Source organism: Phoxinus phoxinus (genome assembly GCF_949152265.1).
Source record: "Phoxinus phoxinus genome assembly, chromosome: 17".
NCBI classification, from domain to species: Eukaryota; Metazoa; Chordata; class Actinopteri; order Cypriniformes; family Leuciscidae; genus Phoxinus; species Phoxinus phoxinus.
Window position 1 is genome coordinate 20,894,105 of NC_136892.1, and position 16,808 is coordinate 20,910,912.

A 16,808-nucleotide genomic window follows, 5' to 3' on the forward strand; every position below is an offset into this window, starting at 1 on the left:
AGCATGTTGTACTTCACGTTCACCAGTTCATAGATGAATAAATAAATAAAGCTATAGCCTAATGTGGGTTCAGTCTTGATCAGGATCAAGTGTGCAAAATCAGTGGCACTACATTAATTATGATATCTTAACAAATCCATGATTGTTTCAACCACCGCTGTGTTAATTTCATAGTTGGAGGCAACATTCTCCAAAATCAGTAAACAAATAAACTCTGACACTCTCTAATAGAAACCAATTGAAACGTGTCATCAATCTTTACAATTTAAGCCAAACAAACCACATCTTATCAAAAACATTAAACAATATTAATAACAATAATGAAGATAATAATAATAACAACAATAATAACAATAATAATAGCTATTAATATTACATTCAAATATTTAAAAATAGACATAATACTTTATTGTGCTTAGAATAACCTGTTGCACATTTTGACACTTGAAGGCATTTAAGTACGAGGCAGTATCATTCAAACAACTTTACTCACCCAGGGGCTCCGAGTTTCATGTCTCTATGAATCCACACGTGTTTTTATAACCTGTCATATTCCATCACAGTTTGTCGGAGACTGAAGTGCTCTACTCTGTTCTGTCACAATCAAACAGCGGCTGCAAGCAGCAGATCATCTATTGATGTAATTGACCGGTGCGCTCTGAGTCTGCCTGTCCAACACAGAACACACACAAGCGTCTGTAACACACCACAACAGAGCAACAGCGCCACCCAGTGCCTCAACTCACTTTACTGCGCTTGTTCAAAACAAAAGGCCCATTAGGCTTTCACGTTTCCGTTTTTCTTATTGAAAAATTAGCTGTTGATATTAAGTATGCTATATTTACTATGTACTTTGCCATATAAAGGTGTTGTGTCACGTACAAGCGTCAGTTATATTAACCAAAATAGGATGCTACAGGCGACAGTGTCAAAAATGGAAGTGAAAGATAACTGATTACGAACTATGGTTACGGAATGATAGTTTGCTGTGTGGAGACCACTGTCATTGAAATGCCTCCATTCATTCATTCATTCATTCATTCATTCATTCATTCATTCATTCATTCATTCATTCGTTTATTCATTAATTTATTCATTAATTTATTCATTCAGCATACTCAGTCTGAAGATTGAAAGATTTCTTTTAAACCACGAGATGGCGAAAGAGCACCAAACATAGGCTAGCTACTGCATTTTAATCTGTAGCCTAATCGAGTGGGAGATACGTCCGTATAGGCTATAGGCTACTGCTGAATTTGTGTCTCCAGTCCATAGCCTAGATATTGGCCAAGTTAATAGAATCCTGACATATAATCTAGCCTATATAAAATTATTTACGCAGAATCACTCTATATCTCATATCAGACTCAATACACATAAAGGTAAGATTCTGTATTATGCAGGATGCCCAAAGTCAAGCTGATAAATATGATTAAATAAAGAATGATTCATAAAAAATGCAAAAGCCCTGCAAAACGTGTGTTGACCTTGTTAATCTTGCCCACAATAAGTAATTTACTGAACAGAGGAAAATACATATTAGCCTAATACAAATAGCTAATATATCAAATACATTTTGGGGGTATTGTGTTTCCCAATAAGAAATTAACCAGCAAACAAAGAAAGAATGACCTTGATTTACATTCACCATGTTTGCAGAAGAGTAAAAATCTTCTATTTGTGGACACGTCATGATTTCAGCTTGTCTTCTATGAAGGTAAATGAGTATCAAAACTCCAGAGGACGTAGGCCTAGATGTGAATTTGAGAACTTGTACAATAAATATTTCTTCAGTCTTCAGTCTGCTAAATTAAATTAGGCCTACATGACAATATACTGTGGGTTATTGATATATCACTACCATTGACTGAGCTGCTTCTTTCACTTTAGCATTACAGGAAAGCCACTTTCTTTACAGCTAATGCTGTATATTAGAATTTAGCTTAATAACAAGTGACAGAAGAGACTGAGTAAGGAAGCTGCACAATATAATTTAATCTCTTTCAATTTAGTGACACAAGACAAAAACACTCGCAAGCATTGCCATTTATCAAGACATAGCCTATGTGATTAATGAAATTGATTAATATTATTACTGTAATATTAATATTAACAACACCTTGCTGAGTTGTAAAGTTGAGTGCACAGCAGAAGAGAGGAACTGGGTGGTTTGCTGCTGTAGACACAACCATATGCAGACAATGGTGAAATTTTAGACAGCTCCGGTGTTTCTGGTGACTTTGCACTCTTCGGTATTGAACAGATTTCACCGCAAATGCTTGATTTTTTGTTCTGAGAAAATCAGAGCTCTGAATTATTTAATTGTAGTAACAGATATGTGTAGAGCATGATTGAAGAACGTTTTAAAATGTCTTTCTGTATTTATTTTGGTCAACAATAACATTACTAAAAATAAAATAAAATCATTATCAACAAAGCTCACATGTCTGCCTAAGACTTGTATGCCTTGATTTTAAATCAAACCTAGATTTCATCATGGAAAAAAATAAATGATGTTGATGAGCTTGGCAGATGCAGGATGGAGTTTTCCTAAATGGTTTACTGAGCAACGTGTGCTTTTTTTCAGACGTGCCTCAAAGAGTCTGGCTGAAAATAATGATTTGCATGACTCTTGTTCGGTCTGTTGTCATTGATTTACTCTCAAGCAGTTGTTATGAAACAGAGAGTTGGACATGATTGAGGGTAAAGGGAATACATATACTCATACACCATCATTTATTTATTTATTTTGTCTTTTTGTTTTATCACTGTGGTGGTTACAGAGAAGCATCACTGTAGATTGATATAAGGGGTCCGTGTTAAATATTCATGGTCTGTGCGATGCGTAGGGGCTTTCATTGCTTGCCCTTGTCCCTCAACTGAATAATGCCTAGGTCAGAGCTACTCTAACTCTTCGGTTAGGATTAGAAATTGATTATGGGCAGTCCGTTTTATTGTGATGACCTTGGGTCAGGGGATGAGGTCATGGCACCACATCCGCCTCTGAGCCATAAATCAAAACACACATCCAGAGTGCAAAGGTAAAGCAAGACACACACCCCCCATGCAAGGTGCTTTATAATTCCCCCGTTTGTTTGGAAATGAGTGAATAATCCGGGCAAATGGAGTGGAGTGTGTGCCCAGGCATTTTCAGCATCCTGTGTCCACACTGCCAGAGTGTATTATTAACCGCGGTAAGGTCAGCGAGTCAGGCCGTTCTCTGAAAAGGAGAACAGCAAGTTTCCACTGAACCTGCTACGGAATTTATCACATACAGATACTACTAGTCAAATATTACTCCGTTACAAGTAAAAGTTGTAAAGACAGATTTTTACTTAAGTAAAAGTACAGAAGTACTCATTTTTAAAAGTACTTAAGTATCAAAAGTAAAAAGTAAATGTCAATGCATTGTTTTATTATTGTTGCATTGTTGTAATACTTACAGTACCTTATGCCTCTGAATCTATGCCTGCCTACCCTCATATCAATATCAAATTTATTTCTAGAACACAGTTGCAGTAGTGGGATTGAATGTGAGACTGAATAAGTGCACTCAATAACGTCCACAATGGTTTCGGACACCCCAATGGCTGTTCCCGCAAATAGTGCCCTATACATTTTTTGGCTTTTAGTATGAATATGTTAGCCTTACTGTTAAGCTAGTGTTCTTCAAAACAATGACAAAATGTGCATTTAGAAGACCAAACACAACGTTGAAAATGAAAATCGGGGTGACATCAGAAACCAACTCAGCCGGGTTCTGACGTCAACCCGACCAAAATGCAACCCCTCACTGGCGTTACTACTTTCTACTCAAGGACCTTGACAGAAATGTAGTGGAGTAAAAAGTACGTATTTGTCTTTCAAATAGTGAAGTTTAAGAAATACATATACGTTCACATTAATTCAATTAAGTCATTTATAATGTTACAAAAATTACATTTCAAATATTCATCTATGTATCAAAGAATCCTGAAGCAGCACAACTGATTTGAACATTGATGATAATAATACAACATTTTTCTCAAGCAGCAAAGCAGCATATCAGAATGATTTCTGAAGGATCATGTGACACTGAAGACTTTCAGTAATGAGGATGAAAATTCAGCTTTGTCATCACAGGAATAAATGACATATTAAAATATATTGAAATAGAAAATGGTAATTCTAAATTGTAATAATATTTCACAGTATCACTGTTTTCTTGATTAAATATCAAGTCTTCTTTCTTACCAATTCCATACTTTTGAACGTGTGAACTGCACACAGACCTCAGGCATGCATTTTAGTGATGCAACACTGTTGCACTAACAGCTAACAACTAAATACAACACCTAAAACCATCATGGAACCTCATAAGTAACCGATCTAGAATGTTCTACATGAGCATGATGCAACTCCACACGTACAACAACATTAACTTCAAACAGCAGACTTGCAATTGATTTCAACAGAGTTTGTGTTCTACAGAAAAAAAGAAAATCTTCACTAGGTTTTGGAACAGAACAAATGCCTGCACTCCCCGACTTCAGGCTGCTTTTGATTATTTATGTTTGTCAGATTGTTAGGCCATAAGCCAAGTCTGTCTCATACGCTGTCCTAATAGGGTTATACATAAAACATCAACACCTGCTCTATTCTCAAGGGAGGATTGAGCTGTTTCCTACTTTAAAACAACTCACTCTCTATATATTCAAACAGAGACCACAGTTCAAGACCATCATTGAGTCATTAGTATTCACACCTGTGTGTTTGAGATAAAGCATGTAAAACTGATGCATAGAAGAGCTTAGTGGCTTACAGGTGGCAGGACTTTTTTATTTTTTTTTACAGTTTGCTCAGCGTGTGTAAGACGTGTACAGTCGGTAAACAGGATGCAGCAGCCACTTAATGACACATTAGTGCCATCCAGACAGGGTTAATGCTCTGACAAACACTGAGTCAAGACTGTAATTGTCCCGCTGGGCGCTCTGTTTAGATGTAATGGCACCATCTTTACTTTACAGAGGTTTATGCTGAAGTCTGAAACTGTTAGGACTGTTTTGTGATGAATTATTAATGCAAATTAAAGTTCATTAATAAATCATTTGCATTAATAGTCATGGGTGTTTTATAAACTGGGAACTGTAATGAAACTACATGCACGTTCTTTCACAATTCATTATGCTAATTGGATTTAATGGCCTAATAATTGCATAGCTGGCCTTGTTAAAGAGAATTACAAATGTTTTTACACTTCTTGAAATTGCCTGTAGCCTCCATATGTGCGGCCCAGTTGTCATTTTGAATGTACTTCCTTGTGAAAGTGAAATATTAAGATCCATATTCAAAGGTATATGCATCTCTGTCTAAAAATATATAAACTTAGAGTGCTCTTCAGCTTCAGTTTAAGTAGCTTCAGCTATTATTGATATCAAACCCATGGTGTCACATCCTGGTATATTTTTTTGTAGAAGAAACAATGTCTGGGACAAATTCAAATGAGTTATTTTAAGAACAAAGGCAAATTATTTACTGCAGTTGATCACGTTGATGTTCATTAATTGGTCGTTCATGCACTGTAAAAAAATATATATATTGTTGGTTTAACTTAAAAAACTAGGTAACCTGGTTGCCTTAAAATTTCAAGTTCATTGAAATTTAAAAAATTTAGTTAATACAATTGGTTTAATCTACAGAAACAAAAAAAATATTATGTTACCACCTCGTGTTCTTCAGTCACGCACACTTATTCCCTATCAGTTATTTTACCTTCCCTCCTTGACCCCGCTGACCCCTCGCTCTGCAGCCTGTCTGCTCTCACAGTCAATTTTAAAAACACTACTGTGCTACATAATGTGCCAGCCTTTCTCTTGCCCTCCCTCTCAGACCTCTCAATGAGAAGCGCCATGGCACGAACACGACTTACCTCTTAGTTCGCTCTACTTTTGTAACTTGACAATTGATGTCTCAAGGCTCCAACTAGAAGAAAAGAAATACTTTTGCATTTATAAAAGTCAGATTACCAGCGTAGTGTGATGATGTGTACCTGTGCTCTATTAAGTGCTTCCATTGTGTAATTACTAAGGAAATGTAATTCATTGCAGATCACACAGGATAACTATAGTGCGAGTCTGAAGACAGTGTTGCCACAAGGTTCCATTCAGTGCGATTCACGTGGGAAGTCAGTTCATTATGTGCACCAGCGTGTCCATTTTTTTATCTATATTCTGATGACAGTTTTTACAGTAACTTGTGAAAATTGATAACACAGTTCTTGAATTCACTGAATGGCCAATTTTTGTGTCATTCTAAGAGAAAGCCTTGTAATTGATGCGCCGCTAGTCACGGAACTGCTAAAATAATGCTTGTTTCCAAGTAGGTTTCCACTCAGGTAAACACATTGTCCGATCAAGTCTGGCAGCACATGTGCCATATCATTTTATATTGGGTTACCATGTAAAATTCCATGGTACATAGGCTAAATATGGGAATAATTCAGTACCGTGATATATATCAATGTACCGTATATATATATATATACACACCGTAATATACCGTAGCACTGTCCATAGTAAGCTACTTTTTGAAAGGTCATTTTGAGAAACTATCCAACTATTGCTGTGTTAGTTTGACAAACAGGGCAGGACTTTAACAGCAAAACACTTCACCTTACGTCATTGTTCATTTGCAGTAACAAGTGTTGGCCCTTGTGGTGAGTGACAAGTGTTGGTTGCAACAATATATTTTTTTACCTCAAATAAAGTAGTTAGGTTGTGAATATAACACATTTAATTTAATTAAGTAAAAAAAAAAAAAAAAAACATGTCTGCTTTTACAACAATGGATATCCCTTTAAGAAAAGGGGGACAACAATGGATATCCCTTTAAGAAAAGGGGGAACTTTATTTAGACGACTTCCTGTGTGTAAAGGTCATTGCAGGTGACGGTTGATCTGAAGGGTGCATGATGACTTTCTTTCTTGACTGCATTCCAGTCCAAAATTGTCATGCCCTTTACTTGCTAACTTCTCTCCGTCTCGTTCGCTCGGATGTACGTCATTGCTTACGTTGCACGAGTGCCCACTACTGGGGGAAACTGCAATGGGCTGAATTGGAACGTCCTAAGCCCTTGATCACTTGGAATCAGCTATGGAGTTGATATATTATTTACACCTTTTTCCCCTTGAAGAATTTGTTTAATGCAGCATCCAAATGTAGGTGTGCTTGGGTTGTTTATAAAAAAGAAAAAAGAAAATTGATATATCATAGAATTGTTTGTTGTTGTGGTGGTGATTAGACGAGATCTGTGGTGACATCACAATCATATTGCATTGTGGGACATGCCTAAAGTACATATGAAGTAGACTCCCACCCTCTTTCAAAATCGAGGGAACGAGGGTCTGTCCATATAAACTACCCTCGTCCACTTTACGAAGTGGAACGCGTTTCAAAATGGCGGCAGGGATTCCCCCGAGGGGAAGTGCTTAGGGAAGTTTGCAAGTGTGTGTCTAAAAGTGGACTGGAACGCAGCCCTTGTTCATTTTTTAACGGATTTGCTAAATTGGAGTCTGTGGTGATACTTGCAGATTTTACATAATTCTGATAAATATAGTCTTGGTAATATTCCAAAAATATCCCCTAATCTTTAAACTATCATGATTTAATTTTTTTTTTTTAATTTTCATTTCATTTCGTTACTGTTTCCCTTGGCAGAAATGGCAACACCAGCACAGGCATAAGTAGTTAGTTATTTGACTAAAATGAACAAAAAATCCAAATGTTCTTAAGCTTCCATTTTACTAAATATATTCTAATGTAGATAGCAATACAATTTCATTTAAAGTCACAATGAAATCAAAACGGACAAATCTTGGTTTATTATTGAATATTGCAGTATTTATTTTATAAATTATTTAACCGTGCACATCATTATTTTTAATGTGCCCACATAATCTTCTCTTCCCTCTTTGATGATGTGTTTACTGAAGCGAGAGCGGGACAACCTGCCTGTCACTCACATGAGATCACAGCAATAGCAAACCACAACCATTCAATCAATTCCTGTTGGACAAAATCAAGTCCCGTCCTACATTTTTTCATGTTTGAGAAGCCGTTTTACTTGGAAATACGTCACAAAAGGGATGAAAAGACTATTGCAACTTCACTTTTTAAAAAGCCTTTTGTTTGCCACTCCAATTGAAGAATGACCCATATGTCATATTATGTATAATTCAGGATATGAACATTTGACATAAAAAACAAACCAAAAAGCAACAACTCTGAGTCAGCCTTGTCCCCCTTGGTCCATATCAGCAACTGTGTCTCTGTGTATCGGCTGCGTGACAGTAAGGTGTCCCATAGCAGACGCTGCCAGGGGCTTGTTTGAGGACACAAGGGTAACATGGGCTCCATGAGGAGGTGACGAATGACACGTCATCGTTCTTCTGGACTTTCTGCCTGTCTATTCACACTCTAGTGCTGACCTCATCAGCATCTGACGTGTTGTCTCAAGTCTCTAAATCTAATCATGGTTGGCATGGCCTCACAGTTAGTGACAGTGTGTAGTTGGGCTAAGGGCTGGTGTCTACTTGGAGATGAAAATAACTGTGATGCTGAGCAGAACAGCCAGTGGTAGACCCTCAATCTATCCATCCAGCCAGAGAGAGAGAGAGAGAGAGAGAGAGAGAGAGAGAGAGAATGGGCCTGTAATGTTATAATGATTCATATAGTAGTATCCTACATGGCTGCATTTACTGCAGTTTATCCTAGGAGCCAAACAATCTATTTACAGTGACTGATTTCATATTTGCTTTTAAAGGGATAGTTCACCAATAAACGAACAGTCATTTCCTGACCCGTACCTGAATGACCTATACAAATCATGTAGACTATTTTTATGATGTTCTTGACATTTTCTGTTCTCCGTCCACTTTCCTTGCATGGAAGAGACACTCAAGTTTTACACCTGCAAGTAAGTGGTGAGTAAATAACAAAACTTTTTTTTTTTTTAACATTGCCTTTAAGGAGAGGATCGTTCATCAAAAAGAGCTGTGGTTCCTGCAGAGTTACATTCATGTTGTGTCTGTGAAAGCACATTGAAGCAGTCAGGTGCTGCAGGGCATGCTGGGACAGTGTGTGGAGGTCATGATGAGCGGGAAGGCAGTCCCCGTTTCAGCAACATGAGCTGTGACAGATTCATCTGGCTGTTGGCAATGACAGATCAGAGACCACAGTTCAGTTAGGAGAAAGAGAGAACAGCCCCTGGGTGAACAAACTCTCATCTGTTTGCTGATAAAGAGAAAGAAGAGAGAGATAGTGGTTATATGTTGGGTATTTATTTAATTGGCTGTTTAAATATACTGTATTATAAAAAATATTTAAATACATATTGAAATTACTTTACTGGTGAAAATTTTGGAATTAAGATTTTTTAAAGCTGCAGTCTGTAACTTTTTGGGGTTAAAAAATATCCAAAATAAATTATTGAGCAAGTATGGAACAACCAGTGTTCAAAACTATCTGCTCGCCTTTGCTCGATTCAAAACGGTAAGTTTGTAATAATGTTTTTAATTCCAGTGGTACTGGTGGATTTCCGTGGGAAATTTGAGCATGTCTTTGCGTCAATACGTCACATCTGTACACAATAAAGAAGGAGTCTCGGCTATATAGGCTATATTGCGTGTGAGGATGTTGGAGATTTATAGCCTTTTCTCACAGCACTTGATATAATTAAACTTATCAATTTGATGGCGGATCCAGAAAGGTTCAAACGACAATCACCAGTGACAACTGGAGATTCACCCGTTGTAAAATGCAAAAGACTTCAGACTTCGGACTTCGGACTGGCTGCAGAAAAAAAGAGACTGCAACCGGCACATGCGAAAACAAGGATAAATATCAGAAGTGCTTTTCAAAGATATAAATTAGATTATATTCCAGTTTTAAATATGCATCTGATTACAGATACATGTGTTTGTATTTCAAAGAGAACCAGTTCTAAGGAACATTCATTTGTTGGTATGACAATTAGAAATTAGACTGCACAGAAATGGAAACTGAACTACAGGTAAACCTAATACACATTAAGTCACGCAATGCTAATGTTGTTAGCATTAACAATTTGAGAAGAAAGTATAATTTGCACGATTTGACATGATATGATAAGCGATCATTAGATTTAATCAGCGCTATTTACTGCAATGCTTTTTTCCCTTAGTTGGTCAGAATAAAAGTGGATGTTACTAACTTGTTCAGATGACATTTTCCGGTGAAAATTCTTATGTTGGTCATACTTCCAAAAAGTAGAATCTGTGATTCCGAATGACAGTTTCCACACCGGCGCGGTGACTGACAGCCGCACATTCTCCTCAAAACATTGGATTCATCCACGCTGTGCCTTAACTGCAATCTGCGAATAACTGCAATTGCAGATTTCAAACAGAGTTGGTGACAAAAAGGAAAAACTACAGACTGCAGCATTGAAGTTAGATAAATATTATTATTTTTAAATAACTGCTTTCTAAGCTGTAAAAACAGTTGCTACCTTCAATTTTTAAGTACAATCAACTTGGATGATCAACTTAAGTCATTTCAACTTAAATTACATTAAACTGACTTTCCAATATTTGAATCTTGTATAACTTAAGAAAAGTTGAAAAATGCTTAACTTATTTTGATGAGTTGAAGCAATGTGAAACATATGTTGTCGTAACTTATTGATCACATGATTTTTTTTACAGTTTATTCTAATATATTGTTAAAATGTAATTTATTGCTGACAAAGCTGAATTTTCAGCATCATTACTCAGTCTTCAGTGTCACATGATCCTTCAGAAATCATTCTGCTGATTTGGTGCTCAAGCAACATTACTAATTAGTATTAATGTTTAAAAACATTGTGCTGCTCAAATATTTGTGAAAACTGATTTTTTTCATCTTTGAAGAATAGAAAGTTCAAAAGAACATCATTTATTTGAAATAGAACTCTTTTGTTACTTTATAAACATCTTTACTGTGACTTTTGATCAATTTAAAGTGTTCCTGCTGAATAAAATATTATTTTAAAATAAAATCTTACTGACCCCTTGTGAGCGGTGGTGTATATATATATATATATATATATATATATATATATATATATATATATATATATATTAATTTATATATTAAAATTTTATATATTGGCATCATTTAAAAAATCAATAAATATTCATATCCTTTAATGTTCCTGAAAATCATTCATATGTTATGAGTGTGATAACATGTGTTACATGGATAGCAGATGAACCCAAGCACAGACAGTAACACACAAAGTTTAATTAAAGACAAAAACGGGGAAAACGAGGGGGCAAAACATAGACTGGACAAGGGTGACTAAACTTGACTAGGACTATACAGATTACAAGACAACAAACAAAAAGCAAATCCAGAAACAGAACTTTCACTAGACAATAAGCTTGACAGAATACTCACTAGGTTTCACAACGTCAAATAATGAACCGGCACAGGACAGCAAACACATGGGGATAATATAGGGAACACTAATGACGAAGACAGGTGAAACTGACTAGACAATAATCACAAGACGATGATAACAAGGGGGTGGGGTTACGTAACGAGACAACACAAGCACATGGCCCAAACAGGCCATGTGCTTGCACACAAAACATGGGTCTGTCATGATCCTGCCTCAAGACTAGAGAAAATCAAGGACACGAGGGCAGAATCATGACAACATGTTGGTGGGTAATTCAAAATCATTATTATAACCACCACCACTTTTAAATTCCACTGGTAATTCTGTTCCCTTAAATTCCAATTCAGTTCAAATTTAGAAACAGAACTGGAATTTTAAAGCCAACTTGGCGCATAACCCTACAGGCTACAGAGCAGATCTTGAGAGAAATGGCCACTTAAGGCAGGAAATATGTTGCTTTTAAACTTCCGGAAGCATCTGAACAGAGCAGTTAAGCCTCGGTCCCTCAGGTACTGCCTCTGCGATAAAAGCCGTAAGTGGTTTGAAGCTTTTTGAGATGAGTTGCATTTAGAGTGGCTGAGTACTCACGAGGCACAGGATTTTACCAACCACAGAGGATAATGCCTTTCATAAACAGACTTATTCATCTCTCTCTCTCTTTCTCTTACCCTGGTCATCTGGTCTTAGTCATGGATAGTTGCCGAATATGCGTGTCACAAGGTACTTGACTAATACCTGGTGTGGATCATGTCATGAAATCATGCATTAGCGGTTAGTGGTTGTTCTCTGAAAGAACCAGATTGGTTGGATAAACCAAATGAGCCTGTTTTAATTGCCATAAATCTTATCAGTCTAGAAACCTCAATATGACCTTGATTTGAAAGGTTTGAGCAAGAGTACATGGTTGCCATAGTGATAGTGAACCGTGGAACAAGGAAAACAGGAAGTAATGTTCATGCACCATCCTCCTTAAAGTGAACAGCACTGTGCCAACTGTATAGTCTGATAATAAAATCTAGATATTGGATGATTCACTGCGTCATTTACGTGCCTCTAGCTAACACTGTTGGATTATGAGCTCTGGCGGAGAGAGGCGGTGCGGGTCATGTGACACGAGAACATGGGCTTTAAATCATACAGAGGATGGTGACTCACCCTACTGGACATCACTTTTTTTCTTACCTGTGTGTGTCTGAGGCAAAAATTACATTTGGACTGCAGCGATTTGATTAAATAAGTGTGCATCGCCATGTTCATTATTTTAAATTGCAGGAATGAATCATCAAATATCATGTATTGTTGGGAACAGCGTCATTAGCAAAATGAATGAATAAAATATTACTTTCAAGAATATTTACTCTTCACGTTTTCGGTCATGCTGCATTTTGATATAGACTTCCACACATACAGTATTTACACTCATTTAACACTCACTAAAAAGCTTTCTTCTGTTCTGGTCCGCCTGAAAGTCTGTCGTGTTGAACATCCTGTGTCACTCGACAAGCAATTACCAAAAGCAGGCCTGGTTTAAGGACGCCTGATTTAAATCTCCCATCAAACCCTGATGTTCTAATTGCTTTGAAATGCAACTTTGGGATTTTAGTTTCAGCGAAGTGGCTTTACTGATTCAGGTGGATCTTTTATTAGAAACTGTCTGAGTCATACGCTCATGAATTACTTTCCTCAGCCCTTGATTGACAGATCCACCTCTCGCATAATGGACAGCGGCTTTTACAGATCTGTTCAGATTTATCCCGAGATGCAAGGCTGCGTTAACAGTCAATGCACTTCAGAACACACCGGTTTCATTTATAGCACAGATGAAATGATGTGGTCGTTTTATATAGAATGCAGAAGTGAGCTGAAGGCCTATGAGTAATATTGCTTTACCATAAAAAATATGTTTTCATCAATAGTCTGAATTTGTGTATGACTAGGACTGTCTATTGATTTAATAATGAAATTATGTAAGTATTTTTCACAATATGTACATTAATTAATCTAAATATAATTCATATATGAATATTTGCAGAGAAAAGCCTCCAAATGAAGATTGTGGCAGACAATATATATATATTTTTAAGTTTTTTTTAATGTAAGGTATAGCTTAAACATATGGCATAACAGCTATTAAAAAAATATCACGTGGAAAGACCTTTGAACCTTGTTCACAAAGGTCTTTCCACGTGTGATATATTTGAATAGCTGGTTATGCCATCTTACTGTTTTTTAAGCATCTCACGCCATGAGCACTGTCTTTTAAGACGCTGTATCAGGTTATAAGTAATTAAAATTAGAAAAACACATTTCAATAAATGTTTTGTTGATACTCATCAGTTGTAAGAGTGGTAGCATGCAGTAAACTAGCATGAATTTCTCCAATCCCTTACAGTGGAATTTACCTACAGGTCAGGAGGCATAAATCAAATTCTTGCAGTCAATATATATATATATGCATATATATGTAAATTAGTTAAAGTTTTAAGAGCCCCTGAACTGATCAAAATCAGATGCTGGGTTGGTCATGCAAGTGTTTGGATGATGTGTCGTTCATTCATGCTGTTTTCAGTGGGGAGTCCTCCTTTCTCATCTTTGACAGCACATCGTATCTGGGAATGAGTCTCCTACACTCCTTAAGCTCCTCAGAGACAGGCAGCAGGCGGTTGTTGCCATGGTAGCTGGTCACCTGATTGTGTCTTTGCCAATAGGGATTCCCCATTTATAATACGGTGTTGCTGGAATTCTTATCAGGGTGTGTTGCACGTATGTGTGTGTGTGTGTGTTTGCAGTGTGTTTGGATGCATTAGAGTGTTTGCATGTGTTTGATTAGCAGATGTGCATTTCCCCCTAATATAGTGCATTGTTTCCCATGGGATCATTAACATTCTGTGTTATATCTTTTCTGTACTTGCATGTGATTGTTTGTTGGGAAGGGGGGAGATTGAGCTTCCTCCCGTGATGCCCTGAAGACGGGGGTATGAGTCAGGAGTGAGTCAGAGAATCCCCCTCCCTGCACACGCACACACACACACACACACACACACACACACACACACACACACACACACACACACACACACACACACACACACACACACACACACACACACACACACACACACACACACACACACACACACACACACACACACACACACACACACACACATACACACACACACACACACACACACACACACACACTGAGATGGAGGGAGAAATGGAAGATACTCAACTTATCACAGTGGATAGATATACTACCTTGATGACATACTTTGCCCTATTTATATAAATGCGTGTGTGTGTGTGTGTGTGTGTGTGTGTGTGTGTGTGTGTGTGTGTGTGTGTGTGTGTGTGTGTAGACTATATATATATATATATATATATATATACTCTTATTTATATAACACTAAAGTTTGTATGCAATTAAAACGGATGTGGACGTACTATTTTAAATATGACAGCAAACATTCATAATAAGAGGCCTCATATCTGTTCATACTTGGTAAAATGGTTAAATTTGTCATTGAATCATTATCATTGCTTGTATAACAGAATATATTTGCTTGTGCCACTGTGAGAGCAGGTTTATATTTAAACACCAGCTTTATTAGAAACCATTAACACTCTTCACAGTTTTTCTCTAAAATCAGCCTACATTCTCTAAAACCACTACTCTTAAACTTTTATGTTCTTTTAACTAAATTTACCCTCCTACACATTTTTGGTTGTATATTCTCTGATATTTTGTTGCAGTGCAGTGCCAGTGCTGTGACCCACATTTCTGGCCATGGTTGTTCATATTGTTCTGCACCAGCATTTCCCTATTGGCTGCTTGCGTCTGTTTTGACCTTAATATACACACACACACACACACACACACACACACGTGTGTGTGTAAGGGATAATGTACATCCAGCCGGTGGTTCTCTCAAAATAACCCCCGACAGTATGATGAGGACCCCGAAGCGAAGTGTATAGCTTATTACACGGCTACTTGCCACATAAGTAAATAATTAGACATTAAATATTCATTAGACATTCAAGTATATCCAGGTCATTCATCCAATTCAGAGCACCCTCCATTCGCTGTATGAAACCAGAAGGGTCGACGACATCCAAACGTGATATTATCCCTGTCACTGGTCATATCTAGCACTTCACCTGCCAATGTCAATCTCTGGGTTATAATCATAATGAACCATCTGCCCTGCGAGGTCAAGTTGCTTTGGAAGGAGTAGTGTCTCACAGCTTCTTTGTTCCTGCTGGTTTGTCTTGTCTCTGTGGGCATCCGATGGAACAAACACTCTAGTTCAGTGTGCCCGCGACTTTCATCCTCCCCCCACAATCACAAATGACTCTCTGGACGTGTAATAGGATGCTGTGCATAGATGGCCATCTCAGCCACTGTGAACGAGGCCGGGACAATCTCACATCAAGAGCTCCGAGGTAACTACGATGACAACCACGCTGTTTGATTTTTTTTATTCCCCTTCTACCTTATTTATTTTACATCAGGTGCAAAAAGAAGATGTGACTAGTGGCGGTGGAAAGAAAAGCTGTGATATTTGGTGACGTGGAAGGGTCTGGTGACTCTGAATGAGTCTGGCTAAGTGTGAAAATACACGTCTGAATAAAGCAATGACAGTATAAGCTCAATTAGATCCTGTCAGCGTGTGACTATACATGGTTATGTGCACATGTTGAGACATATAGTACATGAGACAAGCTGCATCCTTCAGTGAACCTTAAAAAATGATTGCGATTTTAACGGTAAAAGAAAGTTTCCTTACTATATACGGTAAATAACTGTGATACATTTTAATGCAATTTTACTGTAAAATACCATTTTATTTACAGTTTTTGAAAGTGAAAAAGAACAACTCATTGTATAATTTACAGTGAAAAAACGTAAATTGACATTCCCACAATTCCCTGCGTGACACTTCACATTTGATGTATTTTTGTTGAAATAACTGTTTCTTCATATAGTTTTCTTAATTTTTTCCTAATCAGTTATGTACAATAGGGTTTTATATTACATTTAATGTTGTTAAATTAATGTTTATTGTATTTTTAAAATTTCATGTGTGTTACCATGATGGTGTTTAATGTTTGTGTGAATAACACTGTGCAGCTTCTATATATTAGTATTAATTTTCTTGTGGAAGAACTGTTTGTGATGATCTTTGATTGATCATGTGACTCTCATCATTGCTGGTTGTCAGTGTATTACAATGGTACAAAACAGATATTAATACTTCAATAGGTTGGCAAATTAACAATATATCAGATAATGAAATATGGTTTATTACTGTAAATTTTAAGTTAAGTCTGTAAATCCTAAAATG

At 37.0% G+C, this 16,808-nt stretch overlaps 1 protein-coding gene across 4 annotated transcripts in view; it reads right to left on the minus strand.

Annotated features, from left to right (window-relative positions):
- Positions 1–16,808, minus strand: part of LOC306984359 (5-hydroxytryptamine receptor 4) — a 73,095-nt gene that overhangs the window by 24,720 nt on the left and 31,567 nt on the right. For 3 of the 4 annotated variants that reach the window (XM_079585651.1, XM_079585652.1, XM_079585649.1), the window contains exon 1: positions 494–663. The exons of the other annotated variant lie outside the window; for it this stretch is intronic. The gene's annotated coding sequence lies outside the window, so the exon portion shown is untranslated. Of the gene's footprint in view, positions 1–493; positions 664–16,808 lie in introns of those variants that run through there. 4 annotated transcript variants of the gene reach the window in all.